The sequence below is a fragment of the Neofelis nebulosa genome, chromosome 1 (genome assembly GCF_028018385.1).
Source record: "Neofelis nebulosa isolate mNeoNeb1 chromosome 1, mNeoNeb1.pri, whole genome shotgun sequence".
Lineage (NCBI taxonomy): Eukaryota > Metazoa > Chordata > Mammalia > Carnivora > Felidae > Neofelis > Neofelis nebulosa.
This window is the reverse complement of record NC_080782.1, coordinates 227515127-227521394: the sequence shown is the minus strand read 5'-3', so window position 1 is coordinate 227521394 and position 6268 is coordinate 227515127. Positions and strand designations below refer to the sequence as shown.

The 6268-nt window shown below is 35.2% G+C and overlaps 1 protein-coding gene across 4 annotated transcripts in view; it reads right to left on the bottom strand.

Annotated features, from left to right (window-relative positions):
* TRPC4 (transient receptor potential cation channel subfamily C member 4) overlaps positions 1-6268 on the bottom strand; it is a 206737-nt gene that overhangs the window by 158605 nt on the left and 41864 nt on the right. The window contains exons 1-2 of one of the 4 annotated variants that reach the window (XM_058686822.1): positions 2136-2252; positions 1915-2028 (exon numbers count right to left, since the gene is read on the bottom strand). The exons of the other annotated variants lie outside the window; for them this stretch is intronic. The gene's annotated coding sequence lies outside the window, so the exon portion shown is untranslated. Of the gene's footprint in view, positions 1-1914; positions 2029-2135; positions 2253-6268 lie in introns of those variants that run through there. 4 annotated transcript variants of the gene reach the window in all.

Below are 6268 nucleotides of genomic sequence, written 5' to 3'. Positions count from 1 at the left end.
ATTTAGTCCTTTGCTCATTGTTAGAAGGTGCAGGAGGGTCAAAAATGTATCCTCCACCCTGAGAAGGTACTTTAATATAGAAAATCAAAGCAAACTACCTCATACCTTTTACACAGAGTTTTATTCAGGGTAACTTACCTACAGGGGCAATGGGTGAGCGGAAGATCCAGGGCCCTGTGTATGTAGGTATTCCCCACCCCTAGTCTCCCCCAAGTCCAGACCTTAATCCCCAGCTCTTATGGAGTGAGGAGCGTGATGGTGAGGTCACAAGGTTGTTATCTAAAGTGGGGCCCTCTGTGCACCAGTGTGGAGAACAAGATGGAGGGCCAAAGATGGAATCAGTGTTAATAGCACTGCTACATTCATGTGAGATGTAGCAATGGTAAATAACTGAGAGTTTCACTCTCAATGTTAAATTGAGCCCAGAAGGTTAAAGCTCAGTAGGATTGTGCGGCATGCTAACTCTTACTTCCTTCACTATATGGAGAGTAGTTCAGATTGAGTATTTAACATTCTAAAAGCACTCTACAGTTAACAGAAAAGTAGAAGGTGTAAATATTGTAAAATGCAATCTCTTCCTTTTGTCTTGAACTTTAAAATCTTTTACTCAATCTTTTCATGTCCTTAGAATTAACTGAGTTTATTTCTACGCTGAACTCAAACATCAGTTATGCAAATCAAAGGCAAATTAGGTTTTTTTTAAACTAGATTGCTTAGAATACTCTTCATAAAGGTTCATTATGCACAAGGAATTTAGCATCTCTTAAATACCTCCAACAAGTATAGTAATTACCATAGCAACTTAAAAGATTAAATTTATTTGGCAAAGCAGTTTTTCCAGGTTATTTGGTTATTGTCCAAATTTGTGATAGATTTGCTGTCCAGAGAATTTTGTTATTCTGTGCAGTTATTAATCCTATGACATTATGATCATTTTAATGATACAAAGCTGTATTATGATTTCTAAATACTCATCCTAGAAGTTTATTTCTTTAGTATATTGGAATACTTAAGACTACACTTAAACCTGCTTTCTTTTTTAATGTTTATTTATTTTGGTGGGGGAGGGGCAGAGAGAGAGGGAGAGAGAGAATCCCAAGCAGGCTCAGTGCTGTCGGCACACAGCCGGACACAGGGCTTGATCCCATGAACTGTGAGATCATGACCTGACGGCTTAACTGACTGAGTCACCCAGGCACCCCTTATAGGTGCTTTTATTATTATTAGCAGGCATGTTAACAATTTCTTTTCAATTCAATTAGCTCTATGCTTTGGATGTTTAACAGATATGACAGGATTATTTACATAAATGGCACAGCTTATTTTCTATCAAGTCTTCATTTAGCTTTCATTAAATAAAACAAGTTTTCTTTAAGTCAGTTCTCCTGTTATTCCAAAGGTTGGCATAAACTAATCGCAAGTATTGATTAAGAAATGAGAACGAGCTATCAACGATGTCATCAAATCCCCCATTCCACTCTGGCTCTGTTACAAACAGCTCTTGGGGTGCCTGGGTGGCTCAGTCAGTTAAGCATCTGAGTTCAGCTCAGTCATGATCTCAGGTTCGTGAGTTCAAGCCCCGCATCAGGCTGCATGCTGACAGCTCAGAGCCTGGAGCCTGCTTCTGACTCTCTATCTCCTTCTCTCTCTGCCCCTCCCCCGCCCATACTCTGTCTCTCTCTGTCTCTCAAAAATAAATAAAACATTAGAAAAACAAAAGTAAAAAAAAAAAACAAAAGAAAAAAAGAAAAGAAAAACAAACAGCTCTTAAATCTCTGCTAATTTTTTCTGCTTCTTGGGGAAGCAGAAATTTGAGGAAAACTGAGATCTACTCTGATTCTGATAGATATGATCCCACACCCCTTCTGGTAAAACAGTTAGTTTTGTAAGCAGTTGCTGATTTATTAAACTTACCATGAAAGTGAAGATGGGGGGTAGATATTTTAGATGTGAATTTTCCATTTTCCACTCCAAATTAGAATTCAAAAGTGTCATGATATTAAAAACTTTGTAGGCTCTCTGTATGCACTGGTGGAACATTTAGATGAGAAGTGAAAAAATATTTCCATCAATCAAATATTTTTGCCTACATAGTATCAGAAATTGGAATATCTATAAATATTTGCTTTTCTTACTTTGAGCCAGATGTTTGACACATTACAGTTACAGCTCTCTGCCGCTGAAACCTTCTGTCACTTAATCTCAGATTGGCCACTGCTCCCAGAGACTTAGTCTCTTTATCAGTCGAGGCAGAGAATGACGCCCATGCAGGGCTGTTAGTATACAAATGTAGTACGATGTAAAAAAGCGTCTGATACACAGGTATTGATGGTGATTATATTTAGTTTCACTGAATTTTCACCTGGAAAATTGCTAGATGTGAGCTCATAAAAAAAAAAATTGTCCTTTTTTTTTCTTTAAATTGAGCTTAAATTTTCCTAAATTAAGACAAAGGTAAATGGCACATTTATTCCATTAGATACATAATAGAAATGCAATGATCTGTCTATAGTCTTATTTTTTAATGCAAGAAATATTTATTAATTTTATAAAATTAGTGCTCAGACTAGTAGAGAGATATTGATTAGCTAGGCTCAGAGTTTATGAGAGAACCAATTTCTAATAATCTACCATCATCCCATGCATTTAATATTTACGTGTCAGCTTCAGTTTTATAAGGTTGGGAAAGAATAACTGTGTCTCATAAAATTAATGAGGATATGAATGAATTACTTTTACTTGAGGTATTCTCCAAGATGTAACATACTTAGATAGGTAGATGGGTTTAAGAGCTGTTAAGATAAAATATATACATTTGTAAACAAATTAATTTTTACCAATTATTTAATTTTTAATAAAAATGGAACGAACAGAACACCAAATAAGAGTAAATTTCATATTATGAACCAATGTAAATGAGAAAGGTATGATACAATATTTGATACTTTAAACTTTGTGGCATAAATTAATATGAATTTCATAAAATTATATTTTGAATAAATAGTCCCAGAAGAAGAGTATTTCTCTTCTATATAAAGGCTTGATTTTTTAAGCTAAAAATCAGTCAAATCTTTTAAAGAAAATAAAATTTTCAATATTTCTAATTTATGAAGAGTAATCTAATAAATCATATATACAATAGTAAGCAATTGATTTCACACACTGCAACTGATCAAGCATTTCACCATCTTTCTTTTGACAGGAAATATTTGGAAGAACATTTGTCTAAGCTTAAAGTCAGTCCAAATCTTATCTGTGCTGTAAGGAGGGAATATGCTCCAAATGTAAACATATTTATTGTTACTACGGAATATAACAAAATTTTTTCTAAAACTGTTTTTACTAGATAAGGAAGATACCTCCATAATGGCAAATATTTTAAAAATTGGGTGTTCTCTCTTTAGCAGAAGATCTATGTAAGCTACCTTGAAAGATAATATAAAATTGTTCACAAAACAGCCAGAATAAATGAAAAGATCATAGTAGATAGATATTCCACTACATCATCCTTCATTCCACTCTAGTTGAACGACAACTGGGAACCATAGTTGTGCAGATCCTTTACACTGGATTTGTAAGACATTCACTTACATTTATAAAATTAAAGTATGGCTTAATTATGGCGTCTGGTAAGTTAAGAAAAAGAAGACATGAATCTTTTATTCCAATATCCCATTATTGAATACAATAATAAAATCAGATACTTAGAACAATTAGTTATTTATTCTCTCATTTATTCATCCATGGAAACTTTATTGAACCTCTACTATCTTTGGGCACTAAACTGAGAATTAAAAAACATAAAGACATGACTGAATGGAAGAAGATATTTGCAAATAACATATCTGATAAAAGGCTAGTATCCAAAATATATAAAGAACTTATTCAACTCAACACCAAAAAAATGCCATAAATAATCCAATTAAAAATGGGCAGAAGGGGTCCTTGGGTGGCTCAGTTGGTTAAGCATCTGACTTTGGCTCAGGTAATGATCTTGCACTCTTTGTGAATTCAAGCCCTGTGTCTCAGGCTCTGTGCTGACAGCTCAGAGCCTGGAGGCTGCTTTATATTCTGTGCCTCCCTCTCTCTCTGCCCCTTCCTCCCTACCTCTCAAAAGTAAATAAACATTAAAAATTTTTTTTAAATGGGCAGAAGACATGAACAGATATGTTTCCAAAGAGGACATCCATATGGCCAACAGACATATGAAAAATGCTCAACATCATTGATCATCAGGGAAATGCAAATAACCACAGTTATCACCTCACATCTGCCAGAATGGCCAAAATCAAAATCACAAAAAACAAGTGTTGACAAGGATGTGAAGAAAAAGGAACGCTTGTGTACTGTTGGTGGGAATACAAAGTGGTGCAGTCACTGTTAAAAACAGTATGGAGGTCCCTGAAAAAGTTAAAAATAGAATTACCATATGATCCAATAATTCCACTACTGGCTATTTACCCAAAGAATATGAAAACACTAATTCAACAAGACATATGCACCCCTGTGTTTATTGTAGCATTATTTACAACAGCCAAATTATAAAAGCAGCCCGAATGTCCATTGATAGACAAACGGATAAAGAATAGTAACACACAGACACACAGACACACACACACCCTGGAATATTACTCATATTACTCAATAATAAAAGAATGAAATCTTGCCATTTGCAACAATATCAATGGAGCTAGAGAGTATAATGTTAAGTAAAATATGAGAAAGACAAATACCATATGATTTCACTCAAATGTGGAATTTAAGAAGCAAAACAAATGAACAAAGGTAGAGAGAAACTATAGAGAACAAACTGATGGTTACCAGAAGGAGGTAGGTGGGGGGATGGGTGAAACAGATGAAGAGAATTAAGAGTGCACTTACCACGAAGAGGACTGAGTAATGTATGGAATTATTGAATCACTATATCATACACCTGAAACTAATATAACACTGTGTGGTCATTAAACTAAAATTAAAATTAAAAAATACACATGTACATATGAAAATATGGTTCTTCCTTTTAGGAAGCTCATATTTTTAGATGATGAGAAAGCTACATAAAGTATCAGGTATAATATGATGAGTGCAAAAATATATTTAGAAAGACTTACAGATACTTGGAAAGCATCACATAAAGGCACTATTTGTGATTTTTTTGAGTTTATTTATTTAGTTTGAGAGAAAGAGAGAGAGAGAGGGAGAGAGAGAGGGCAGGGGAGGGGCAGAGAGAGAGGTAGAAAGAATCATAAGCAGGCTCTGTGTTGTCAGTGTGGGGCCTGATGCAGGGCTCGAACCCACGAACTGTGAGATAATGACCTGAAGCGAAATCAAGAGACGGACACTTAACTGACTGAGCCAGTCAGGCACCTCAGAAAGGTAATATTTGGACTACATTTTGAAGGATAAAAAATGTATCAGGTAGGGGACAAAAAAGTTCATTTTTGGAAGATGGAAACAGTGCAAGGATGGAATCATAAAAACCCCACGTATACTTAGAGGAAGTAATTTGGCTAGATGGAGTTCTGGAATGACATATACATCAAAGAAGATAATTCTATGGCAATGTAATTTTTTATTATAAAGTACATTAATTAATTCATTTAAAGAGCTATTGAATGCCTAATCTATGCTAGGAACTGGATTTAAAACACTCCCACTATTTTCTTTTTAATTTTGAAATAATTTTAGATTTACAGGAATTGCAAAGACAGTACAGGGAGTTCATCCAATGTTAATGTCTTACACGAGCATGATCTTCTACCAAAAATAAGAAACTGATGTTGGCAAAATACTATTAACTTATCGACGGACTTGATTATGATTTTACCTTTTTTCCCCTCTCATATCTTACTTTCTTCTGGGACCCATCTCGTACACTGCACTCAGTCACCATGTCTCCCTAATCCAACCTGTATCAGTCTCTCCATTTTTCCTCGACTTTCATGACCTTGACACTTTTGAAGATTACTGGTCAGGTGTTTGGTAGAATGTCCCTCAATTTGAGTTTGTCGGCTTTTCCTCACAATCAAACTGATATTACAGAACATGGGGAAAAGATGCCACAGAAGTGATGTGGCCATCTCATGGTGTCACTGCACAATATGAACACGACTTATTACTGACAGTGTTAACCTTGATCACTCCATGAGGTCATGGCTGCCAACTTTCTACACTCTTCTATTTGATAGAAGTGAATCAATAGTCCGACTCATGTTCAAGGTGAAGGGAATTAAGTTTCACCTGCCGGGAGGATTATTAAAGAGCTTTT